Raw genomic sequence first — 12156 nt, forward strand, 5'->3', positions numbered from 1 at the left:
AATGATATTTTAAACCTTAAAACTGAAATAAAACATGCCATAGAAAAGAAAGGGAAACAAATCATTTTTAACTCACATGTGCAGCACCTGGAGGAGGGCGAGAAATGTTCCCGTTTCTTTTTTAAAAAAGTGATGAATAGGAGGGATATCATCCAAAACCTTGAGGGTGAATCCACTCCAAAAGGCATGTTAGATGCAGTTTTTAACTTCTACCAGCTTCTTTTTAATAAGAAAGATCTTAATCCATCCTTTTTAGAACATGTTCTTAATTCCCTTGATTTTAAGCTAGATGTTTTAGACCAGGAGGTTTTATCCCGTGATCTTAACTTAGATGAACTTTTATTTGTTTTTAAAAGTTTTTCTAGTGGGAAGGCCCCTGGGGAAGATGGTTTACCCATCGAATTTTATTTAGCTTTTTGGGATATTTTAAAGGATGATATGGTTTTATTGTATAAAGAAACTTTTATTGTTAATGAACTTCCCCCTTCCTGGAGGAGGGGGATTGTATCATTACTTTTTAAAAAAGGTGAAAAGGATATGCTAAAAAATTGGCGCCCCATCACACTTTTAAATGTCGATTATAAAGTTTTAGCCAAGTTATTAGCTGTCCGTTTTAAACCTTTTATTCATAAATTAATTCACCCAAATCAGGTTTGTGGGGTACCTGGAAGGTCTATAGCTGAATCCCTAAATATTTTAAGAGATGTTTTATGGTATTTTAAGGATAGAAATCAAACTGTAGCAATTTTATCCTTAGACTTTGAAAAAGCCTTTGATAGGGTCTCCCATGAATACCTGTTTTTAGTTCTTAAAAAGATGGCAGTGCCTGAAACGATTTTAAGCCGAATCATGCTTTTATACCGATCCTGTTTTAGTCAAGTCTCTGTTAATGGCTTTTTAACCAGCGGTGTTCCTCTTTTATCAGGTGTCAAACAGGGCTGCCCCCTGTCCCCACTCCTTTTTATTTGCGCAATCGAACCACTGATGGCCCTCCTCAGAAAAGACTGGGTAGTAAGAGGCGTACCGATACCTGGTGGAGGAGGGACCCATCTAAAGGTGTTGGGGTACATGGATGATGTCACCATACTGTGCCCGGACTCTCCATCCATGAGGGGGGCATTGAGGAACACCAGCTATTTCTGCGAGGTCTCTGGTTTTAAGCTAAACACAGATAAATGTGACTGTTTTTATATTGGCTCCTGGGATTCATCCATCACCCCAGGAGTCACAATGCAACAGGATCAAATTAAAGTTTTAGGTATTGTTTTTAACCAGGTCAATGATGGGAGCCCTAACTGGGATTCAGCTATAGCTAAGATGGAGAAGAAGATTTTAATGTGGAATCTTAGAAACCTTACCATGGAGGGGAAGATTTTAATAATAAAGATGGTTTTACTCCCTATTATGCTATACATTGCCATGGTATTTCCTCCATCTATTTTATACATTAAAAAAGTAACTAGAATTGTTTTTACCTTTTTATGGGGTTCAAAAATGGAGAAATTAAAGCGTGATTTTATGTACAAAAGTAAAGATAATGGCGGGAAAGATGTTCCTAACCTTTTTACTTTCTTTTACATAAAGTATTTCTGTTTCTGTTTTAAAATTATTAAATCCGATGGCATTTTTAGCTGCTTTTTAAGGTACGCTGCGGGCATGGTTTTTAAAAGATGGTTGCGCATCCCTCTGAACGCTCCGGTGCTTCTGTGTCCCCCAAAACATTATGTGGTGTTGGAAAAGACAGTCAGGCTCCTAGGTCTCCAAGATTTGGAGCCTGACATACTGGGGGACCAGAGAAAGGTATCAAAGGTCCTCAGGCGGAGTGAGGTTACCCTGGCAGTGTCCAATTTCACACAGGCAAGATCCAAAAAGGTATGGCGGAACGTGTACGGGAAGTTTCTGGCGAATGTACACAGGGATCTTGCCTGGGCAATCGTCCACCAGTGCCTCCCTACTCGTGAGTTCCAGCACAGGCGAGGACTGGTGGCGAGAGCCAAGTGCCCGAGAGATGGCTGCGGAGTGGACGAAACGGTGCTGCACATATTTTGGAACTGCCCTTTTGCACGGGAGCTTTGGAGGAAGGTAGGCCCACTTTTGAAGTGGGCCTGCGGCCTAAAAGATTTTAATCACGAATGTGTCTTTTACGGTCTTTTTAACTGCCCCAATTTTAAACAGCAGATGATCTGCTGGATGATTATTAATTGTTTTAAAAATGCCATCTGGAAAGTTAGGAACATCTTACTTTTTAAACATGATTTTATTGATGTTAAAAACTGTATAAAGCTGGCCCTGAGTGAGATGTACATCTATTACCTAAGAGACAAGAAACAGTTGGGGGCCAGCGAGGCAGCATCCATGTGGTGTCTGCCTCTATGGAACGAAATAACAGTATAATCAGTTTTTATGATATTTGTATAATGTTTTATCCTGCCATTTTTATTTTTTCTCCTTTTATTACTGGTTTTATTATTTGTATTTTAAAACTTTTGTGAACCTTTTATTATTTTGCATTTTAAATTTTGTATGGTTTCTTATTTATTCAATAAAATTTTGTTGAAACCTTATCTGTTCTTATCAGTTTAATATCTGATACGTCCCCTATCTGGGGACCATATATTAAATGGATTTTTGAGAACGGGGGCCGATTTCGAAGCTTGCTTCCGTCGCCCTATGCATTGACCCGATATGGCAGTATCTTCGGGTACAGTGCACCACCCCCTTACAGGGTTAAAAAGAAAGATTCCTACTTTCATTGCTACCTGCTTGCTGGCTAGCCAGCTAGCCAGCCCTGTGGGCCTTGCTGCTGCTGCAGCCAAAAAACAAAAGGTGGTGCTGCTGCTGCTTCTGCTGCTTCTGCTTCTGCTTGTGTCTGGCCGCTGTTGGAGCGTCCAGGCACAGGACTTCTGCTGCTGCTGACTAAATGGCCTCCTTAATTGGATCATTTGAGTAGCCAGCACACCTGTGCAGGTAGGGCATGACATGATAGGCAGCTGCCTTGATAGCGGGTGGGTGCTGAATGTTCCTAATTGACAAAATAAGATTAATGCTTATGAAGAAATATAAAATCTCATCCCTTCCCCAATATCGCGCCACACCCCTACCCCTTAATTCCCTGGTTGAACTTGATGGACATATGTCTTTTTTCGACCGTACTAACTATGTAACTATGTAACATAACATGGGGGGGGGGGGGGGTCTCCTGGCTGTTCACACAGGTGTGTCATTGCTGTACATTGACCATGCATTGCTTCTGTGGTATTGCAAAGGCAAAGACAAATGCTTCCAGCCATCCATTGCACTAATGGATTGGTCATCAGCTGGCTGTCTATGTCCCGCATCAATATAGACCAAAGTACAGAGGGTTAGGCTATGCTATTGTGCACCTACCTGATGCATCAGAAGGTGCGAGGCTCTTGCTAAATTCTGTGCACAGACTTTGAGATCTATACTTTAGACTGTATCTAAACCTGCTCCAACATGGACTGACATTCTGGCCTACTTTCAGCCGATGCGACTTGTCTGTCGCTGAACAGTCGCTTTTTATGTATTCAGCACCTATGTATAATGTTGTAAAAATGCTCTAGAAGCTAAAGTCGCAGAAATGTCACACATATTTGGCCTGCAACTTTCTGTGCGACAAATTCAGACAGGAAAAATCAGTATAAATCCTTAGAAAATTATCCCCCAGTGTCTCCATCTGCTGGCGGTATTGAATAAGCATTGCTGCACTGATGGGGTATGCATTAGACGAAAAAAAAGAAGAATAATACGCCCAGAAAAGAGGCGAAAAGGAGAAAAACGTAAAAAAACGTGAAAAAAAAGTAAGAGGAAGAGAAGGGAAAAAAAGGTGGAAATGGGTTTAAAAGTGATTTCGGCGGAGAAATATATATATATATATATATATATATATATATATATATATATATATATACGCGCACACACACACATATATATAAACGTATTCTCCGTTGAGATATTGCAGCCGCTGCTGTGTCCAGGCCCAGGAGCCTTAGCACTGTGCTGTGATGTCACTCAATACCACTGACATCACTAGGTGTAAACAACATCTCTCCTTTGCTGTGTATGTGACTATGGAGCTGTTTGGTGATGTCGTCTATTATGGCCTTCATAGAAGCAACAGGAGATTGTTGCATCCATCTAGAACCCTCAGAACTACAGTGCTATGATGTCACTCACTTCCACAGGCCTTGCAGAGTGTAAACAACAACAACCCAGCTTTGTTGTGTATGTAACCATAGGGATTTGTGATGTCACCTAGAACCTTCACAGCAGCGACAGCTTTATGAGGAGCATCAGCACTGCTCTGCCTGAGCAGAACCATCACCGCCATAGGTTGTCAAATAACCCGGGTTTAACCCACACAGGTAAGTCCAATGGGGTGCAGGCATGTCCTCTATGCTTACAGCTTCCCGTGGGTGTTGGTTTGATACCGTTTGGGGACAGCCAAGGAGGCATCTGCAGGCAACAAAGGTAGGTGTGTGCTTGTGTGTGTGTTTCCTATGCAGATCCTAAGCCCAGTGTCACATGCAAGTAGGAGGAGTAAGAAGGGTTCCTGGCAAATCCGGGTTATGGATTGCATTTAAAAAGGCCCCGTGGGAGTGCAATGGGCCCCTGTCTTGCTGCTTAGCAATAATGGTATGGGTTTAGGTTCTGCTGTGTGTACTGGTGGTTGACTGCCCCCCAGCCCAGAGTGTGCATGGAAAATTGTCTGGCAGCCTCCCTGACAGCAAGCAGTGATAGTGCCCATGAAGGGCACCTTGTTGGGCCCGCCCCTTTCACGGTTATCGCTTCTCGGCCTTTTGGCTAAGATCAAGTGTAGTATCTGTTCTTATCAGTTTAATATCTGATACGTCCCCTATCTGGGGACCATATATTAAATGGATTTTTGAGAACGGGGGCCGATTTCGAAGCTTGCTTCCGTCGCCCTATGCATTGACCCGATATGGCAGTATCTTCGGGTACAGTGCACCACCCCCTTACAGGGTTAAAAAGAAAGATTCCTACTTTCATTGCTACCTGCTTGCTGGCTAGCCAGCTAGCCAGCCCTGTGGGCCTTGCTGCTGCTGCAGCCAAAAAACAAAAGGTGGTGCTGCTGCTGCTTCTGCTGCTTCTGCTTCTGCTTGTGTCTGGCCGCTGTTGGAGCGTCCAGGCACAGGACTTCTGCTGCTGCTGACTAAATGGCCTCCTTAATTGGATCATTTGAGTAGCCAGCACACCTGTGCAGGTAGGGCATGACATGATAGGCAGCTGCCTTGATAGCGGGTGGGTGCTGAATGTTCCTAATTGACAAAATAAGATTAATGCTTATGAAGAAATATAAAATCTCATCCCTTCCCCAATATCGCGCCACACCCCTACCCCTTAATTCCCTGGTTGAACTTGATGGACATATGTCTTTTTTCGACCGTACTAACTATGTAACTATGTAACATAACATGGGGGGGGGGGGGTCTCCTGGCTGTTCACACAGGTGTGTCATTGCTGTACATTGACCATGAATTGCTTCTGTGGTATTGCAAAGGCAAAGACAAATGCTTCCAGCCATCCATTGCACTAATGGATTGGTCATCAGCTGGCTGTCTATGTCCCGCATCAATATAGACCAAAGTACAGAGGGTTAGGCTATGCTATTGTGCACCTACCTGATGCATCAGAAGGTGCGAGGCCCTTGCTAAATTCTGTGCACAGACTTTGAGATCTATACTTTAGACTGTATCTAAACCTGCTCCAACATGGACTGACATTCTGGCCTACTTTCAGCCGATGCGACTTGTCTGTCGCTGAACAGTCGCTTTTTATGTATTCAGCACCTATGTATAATGTTGTAAAAATGCTCTAGAAGCTAAAGTCGCAGAAATGTCACACATATTTGGCCTGCAACTTTCTGTGCGACAAATTCAGACAGGAAAAATCAGTATAAATCCTTAGAAAATTATCCCCCAGTGTCTCCATCTGCTGGCGGTATTGAATAAGCATTGCTGCACTGATGGGGTATGCATTAGACGAAAAAAAAGAAGAAAAAGAAGAATAATACGCCCAGAAAAGAGGCGAAAAGGAGAAAAACGTAAAAAAACGTGAAAAAAAAGTAAGAGGAAGAGAAGGGAAAAAAAGGTGGAAATGGGTTTAAAAGTGATTTCGGCGGAGAAATATATATATATATATATATATATATATATATATATATATATATATACGCGCACACACACACATATATATAAACGTATTCTCCGTTGAGATATTGCAGCCGCTGCTGTGTCCAGGCCCAGGAGCCTTAGCACTGTGCTGTGATGTCACTCAATACCACTGACATCACTAGGTGTAAACAACATCTCTCCTTTGCTGTGTATGTGACTATGGAGCTGTTTGGTGATGTCGTCTATTATGGCCTTCATAGAAGCAACAGGAGATTGTTGCATCCATCTAGAACCCTCAGAACTACAGTGCTATGATGTCACTCACTTCCACAGGCCTTGCAGAGTGTAAACAACAACAACCCAGCTTTGTTGTGTATGTAACCATAGGGATTTGTGATGTCACCTAGAACCTTCACAGCAGCGACAGCTTTATGAGGAGCATCAGCACTGCTCTGCCTGAGCAGAACCATCACCGCCATAGGTTGTCAAATAACCCGGGTTTAACCCACACAGGTAAGTCCAATGGGGTGCAGGCATGTCCTCTATGCTTACAGCTTCCCGTGGGTGTTGGTTTGATACCGTTTGGGGACAGCCAAGGAGGCATCTGCAGGCAACAAAGGTAGGTGTGTGCTTGTGTGTGTGTTTCCTATGCAGATCCTCAGCCCAGTGTCACATGCAAGTAGGAGGAGTAAGAAGGGTTCCTGGCAAATCCGGGTTATGGATTGCATTTAAAAAGGCCCCGTGGGAGTGCAATGGGCCCCTGTCTTGCTGCTTAGCAATAATGGTATGGGTTTAGGTTCTGCTGTGTGTACTGGTGGTTGACTGCCCCCCAGCCCAGAGTGTGCATGGAAAATTGTCTGGCAGCCTCCCTGACAGCAAGCAGTGATAGTGCCCATGAAGGGCACCTTGTTGGGCCCGCCCCTTTCACGGTTATCGCTTCTCGGCCTTTTGGCTAAGATCAAGTGTAGTATCTGTTCTTATCAGTTTAATATCTGATACGTCCCCTATCTGGGGACCATATATTAAATGGATTTTTGAGAACGGGGGCCGATTTCGAAGCTTGCTTCCGTCGCCCTATGCATTGACCCGATATGGCAGTATCTTCGGGTACAGTGCACCACCCCCTTACAGGGTTAAAAAGAAAGATTCCTACTTTCATTGCTACCTGCTTGCTGGCTAGCCAGCTAGCCAGCCCTGTGGGCCTTGCTGCTGCTGCAGCCAAAAAACAAAAGGTGGTGCTGCTGCTGCTTCTGCTTCTGCTTGTGTCTGGCCGCTGTTGGAGCGTCCAGGCACAGGACTTCTGCTGCTGCTGACTAAATGGCCTCCTTAATTGGATCATTTGAGTAGCCAGCACACCTGTGCAGGTAGGGCATGACATGATAGGCAGCTGCCTTGATAGCGGGTGGGTGCTGAATGTTCCTAATTGACAAAATAAGATTAATGCTTATGAAGAAATATAAAATCTCATTCCTTCCCCAATATCGCGCCACACCCCTACCCCTTAATTCCCTGGTTGAACTTGATGGACATATGTCTTTTTTTCGACCGTACTAACTATGTAACTATGTAACATAACATGGGGGGGGGGGGGGGTCTCCTGGCTGTTCACACAGGTGTGTCATTGCTGTACATTGACCATGCATTGCTTCTGTGGTATTGCAAAGGCAAAGACAAATGCTTCCAGCCATCCATTGCACTAATGGATTGGTCATCAGCTGGCTGTCTATGTCCCGCATCAATATAGACCAAAGTACAGAGGGTTAGGCTATGCTATTGTGCACCTACCTGATGCATCAGAAGGTGCGAGGCCCTTGCTAAATTCTGTGCACAGACTTTGAGATCTATACTTTAGACTGTATCTAAACCTGCTCCAACATGGACTGACATTCTGGCCTACTTTCAGCCGATGCGACTTGTCTGTCGCTGAACAGTCGCTTTTTATGTATTCAGCACCTATGTATAATGTTGTAAAAATGCTCTAGAAGCTAAAGTCGCAGAAATGTCACACATATTTGGCCTGCAACTTTCTGTGCGACAAATTCAGACAGGAAAAATCAGTATAAATCCTTAGAAAATTATCCCCCAGTGTCTCCATCTGCTGGCGGTATTGAATAAGCATTGCTGCACTGATGGGGTATGCATTAGACGAAAAAAAAGAAGAAAAAGAAGAATAATACGCCCAGAAAAGAGGCGAAAAGGAGAAAAACGTAAAAAAACGTGAAAAAAAAGTAAGAGGAAGAGAAGGGAAAAAAAGGTGGAAATGGGTTTAAAAGTGATTTCGGCGGAGAAATATATATATATATATATATATATATATATATATATATATACGCGCACACACACACATATATATAAACGTATTCTCCGTTGAGATATTGCAGCCGCTGCTGTGTCCAGGCCCAGGAGCCTTAGCACTGTGCTGTGATGTCACTCAATACCACTGACATCACTAGGTGTAAACAACATCTCTCTTTTGCTGTGTATGTGACTATGGAGCTGTTTGGTGATGTCGTCTATTATGGCCTTCATAGAAGCAACAGGAGATTGTTGCATCCATCTAGAACCCTCAGAACTACAGTGCTATGATGTCACTCACTTCCACAGGCCTTGCAGAGTGTAAACAACAACAACCCAGCTTTGTTGTGTATGTAACCATAGGGATTTGTGATGTCACCTAGAACCTTCACAGCAGCGACAGCTTTATGAGGAGCATCAGCACTGCTCTGCCTGAGCAGAACCATCACCGCCATAGGTTGTCAAATAACCCGGGTTTAACCCACACAGGTAAGTCCAATGGGGTGCAGGCATGTCCTCTATGCTTACAGCTTCCCGTGGGTGTTGGTTTGATACCGTTTGGGGACAGCCAAGGAGGCATCTGCAGGCAACAAAGGTAGGTGTGTGCTTGTGTGTGTGTTTCCTATGCAGATCCTAAGCCCAGTGTCACATGCAAGTAGGAGGAGTAAGAAGGGTTCCTGGCAAATCCGGGTTATGGATTGCATTTAAAAAGGCCCCGTGGGAGTGCAATGGGCCCCTGTCTTGCTGCTTAGCAATAATGGTATGGGTTTAGGTTCTGCTGTGTGTACTGGTGGTTGACTGCCCCCCAGCCCAGAGTGTGCATGGAAAATTGTCTGGCAGCCTCCCTGACAGCAAGCAGTGATAGTGCCCATGAAGGGCACCTTGTTGGGCCCGCCCCTTTCACGGTTATCGCTTCTCGGCCTTTTGGCTAAGATCAAGTGTAGTATCTGTTCTTATCAGTTTAATATCTGATACGTCCCCTATCTGGGGACCATATATTAAATGGATTTTTGAGAACGGGGGCCGATTTCGAAGCTTGCTTCCGTCGCCCTATGCATTGACCCGATATGGCAGTATCTTCGGGTACAGTGCACCACCCCCTTACAGGGTTAAAAAGAAAGATTCCTACTTTCATTGCTACCTGCTTGCTGGCTAGCCAGCTAGCCAGCCCTGTGGGCCTTGCTGCTGCTGCAGCCAAAAAACAAAAGGTGGTGCTGCTGCTGCTTCTGCTGCTTCTGCTTCTGCTTGTGTCTGGCCGCTGTTGGAGCGTCCAGGCACAGGACTTCTGCTGCTGCTGACTAAATGGCCTCCTTAATTGGATCATTTGAGTAGCCAGCACACCTGTGCAGGTAGGGCATGACATGATAGGCAGCTGCCTTGATAGCGGGTGGGTGCTGAATGTTCCTAATTGACAAAATAAGATTAATGCTTATGAAGAAATATAAAATCTCATCCCTTCCCCAATATCGCGCCACACCCCTACCCCTTAATTCCCTGGTTGAACTTGATGGACATATGTCTTTTTTCGACCGTACTAACTATGTAACTATGTAACATAACATGGGGGGGGGGGGTCTCCTGGCTGTTCACACAGGTGTGTCATTGCTGTACATTGACCATGCATTGCTTCTGTGGTATTGCAAAGGCAAAGACAAATGCTTCCAGCCATCCATTGCACTAATGGATTGGTCATCAGCTGGCTGTCTATGTCCCGCATCAATATAGACCAAAGTACAGAGGGTTAGGCTATGCTATTGTGCACCTACCTGATGCATCAGAAGGTGCGAGGCCCTTGCTAAATTCTGTGCACAGACTTTGAGATCTATACTTTAGACTGTATCTAAACCTGCTCCAACATGGACTGACATTCTGGCCTACTTTCAGCCGATGCGACTTGTCTGTCGCTGAACAGTCGCTTTTTATGTATTCAGCACCTATGTATAATGTTGTAAAAATGCTCTAGAAGCTAAAGTCGCAGAAATGTCACACATATTTGGCCTGCAACTTTCTGTGCGACAAATTCAGACAGGAAAAATCAGTATAAATCCTTAGAAAATTATCCCCCAGTGTCTCCATCTGCTGGCGGTATTGAATAAGCATTGCTGCACTGATGGGGTATGCATTAGACGAAAAAAAAGAAGAAAAAGAAGAATAATACGCCCAGAAAAGAGGCGAAAAGGAGAAAAACGTAAAAAAACGTGAAAAAAAAGTAAGAGGAAGAGAAGGGAAAAAAAGGTGGAAATGGGTTTAAAAGTGATTTCGGCGGAGAAATATATATATATATATATATATATATATATTTATATATATATATATACGCGCACACACACACATATATATAAACGTATTCTCCGTTGAGATATTGCAGCCGCTGCTGTGTCCAGGCCCAGGAGCCTTAGCACTGTGCTGTGATGTCACTCAATACCACTGACATCACTAGGTGTAAACAACATCTCTCCTTTGCTGTGTATGTGACTATGGAGCTGTTTGGTGATGTCGTCTATTATGGCCTTCATAGAAGCAACAGGAGATTGTTGCATCCATCTAGAACCCTCAGAACTACAGTGCTATGATGTCACTCACTTCCACAGGCCTTGCAGAGTGTAAACAACAACAACCCAGCTTTGTTGTGTATGTAACCATAGGGATTTGTGATGTCACCTAGAACCTTCACAGCAGCGACAGCTTTATGAGGAGCATCAGCACTGCTCTGCCTGAGCAGAACCATCACCGCCATAGGTTGTCAAATAACCCGGGTTTAACCCACACAGGTAAGTCCAATGGGGTGCAGGCATGTCCTCTATGCTTACAGCTTCCCGTGGGTGTTGGTTTGATACCGTTTGGGGACAGCCAAGGAGGCATCTGCAGGCAACAAAGGTAGGTGTGTGCTTGTGTGTGTGTTTCCTATGCAGATCCTCAGCCCAGTGTCACATGCAAGTAGGAGGAGTAAGAAGGGTTCCTGGCAAATCCGGGTTATGGATTGCATTTAAAAAGGCCCCGTGGGAGTGCAATGGGCCCCTGTCTTGCTGCTTAGCAATAATGGTATGGGTTTAGGTTCTGCTGTGTGTACTGGTGGTTGACTGCCCCCCAGCCCAGAGTGTGCATGGAAAATTGTCTGGCAGCCTCCCTGACAGCAAGCAGTCATAGTGCCCATGAAGGGCACCTTGTTGGGCCCGCCCCTTTCACGGTTATCGCTTCTCGGCCTTTTGGCTAAGATCAAGTGTAGTATCTGTTCTTATCAGTTTAATATCTGATACGTCCCCTATCTGGGGACCATATATTAAATAGATTTTTGAGAACGGGGGCCGATTTCGAAGCTTGCTTCCGTCGCCCTATGCATTGACCCGATATGGCAGTATCTTTGGGTACAGTGCACCACCCCCTTACAGGGTTAAAAAGAAAGATTCCTACTTTCATTGCTACCTGCTTGCTGGCTAGCCAGCTAGCCAGCCCTGTGGGCCTTGCTGCTGCTGCAGCCAAAAAACAAAAGGTGGTGCTGCTGCTGCTTCTGCTGCTTCTGCTTCTGCTTGTGTCTGGCCGCTGTTGGAGCGTCCAGGCACAGGACTTCTGCTGCTGCTGACTAAATGGCCTCCTTAATTGGATCATTTGAGTAGCCAGCACACCTGTGCAGGTAGGGCATGACATGATAGGCAGCTGCCTTGATAGCGGGTGGGTGCTGAATGTTCCTAATTGACAAAATAAGATT

The 12156-nt window shown here is 44.6% G+C and overlaps 5 non-coding genes across 5 annotated transcripts; all 5 read left to right on the plus strand.

Moving 5' to 3' along the window:
• The first annotated feature begins 2531 nt into the window (after positions 1–2531).
• On the plus strand, positions 2532–2717 carry LOC130320807 (U2 spliceosomal RNA). Its single transcript, XR_008866653.1, has one exon. It is a non-coding gene; the product is annotated as a U2 spliceosomal RNA (small nuclear RNA).
• A 2087-nt stretch (positions 2718–4804) lies between these two features.
• Positions 4805–4995, plus strand: LOC130320754 (U2 spliceosomal RNA). Its single transcript, XR_008866605.1, has one exon. It is a non-coding gene; the product is annotated as a U2 spliceosomal RNA (small nuclear RNA).
• A 2092-nt stretch (positions 4996–7087) lies between these two features.
• Positions 7088–7278, plus strand: LOC130320755 (U2 spliceosomal RNA). The gene has a single exon (XR_008866606.1). It is a non-coding gene; the product is annotated as a U2 spliceosomal RNA (small nuclear RNA).
• A 2080-nt stretch (positions 7279–9358) lies between these two features.
• On the plus strand, positions 9359–9549 carry LOC130320756 (U2 spliceosomal RNA). Its single transcript, XR_008866607.1, has one exon. It is a non-coding gene; the product is annotated as a U2 spliceosomal RNA (small nuclear RNA).
• A 2091-nt stretch (positions 9550–11640) lies between these two features.
• Positions 11641–11831, plus strand: LOC130320795 (U2 spliceosomal RNA). Its single transcript, XR_008866642.1, has one exon. It is a non-coding gene; the product is annotated as a U2 spliceosomal RNA (small nuclear RNA).
• The last annotated feature ends 325 nt before the right edge of the window (positions 11832–12156 follow it).

The sequence above is a fragment of the Hyla sarda genome, unplaced genomic scaffold (assembly GCF_029499605.1).
Source record: "Hyla sarda isolate aHylSar1 unplaced genomic scaffold, aHylSar1.hap1 scaffold_222, whole genome shotgun sequence".
In the NCBI taxonomy this organism is placed as follows: Eukaryota; Metazoa; Chordata; class Amphibia; order Anura; family Hylidae; genus Hyla; species Hyla sarda.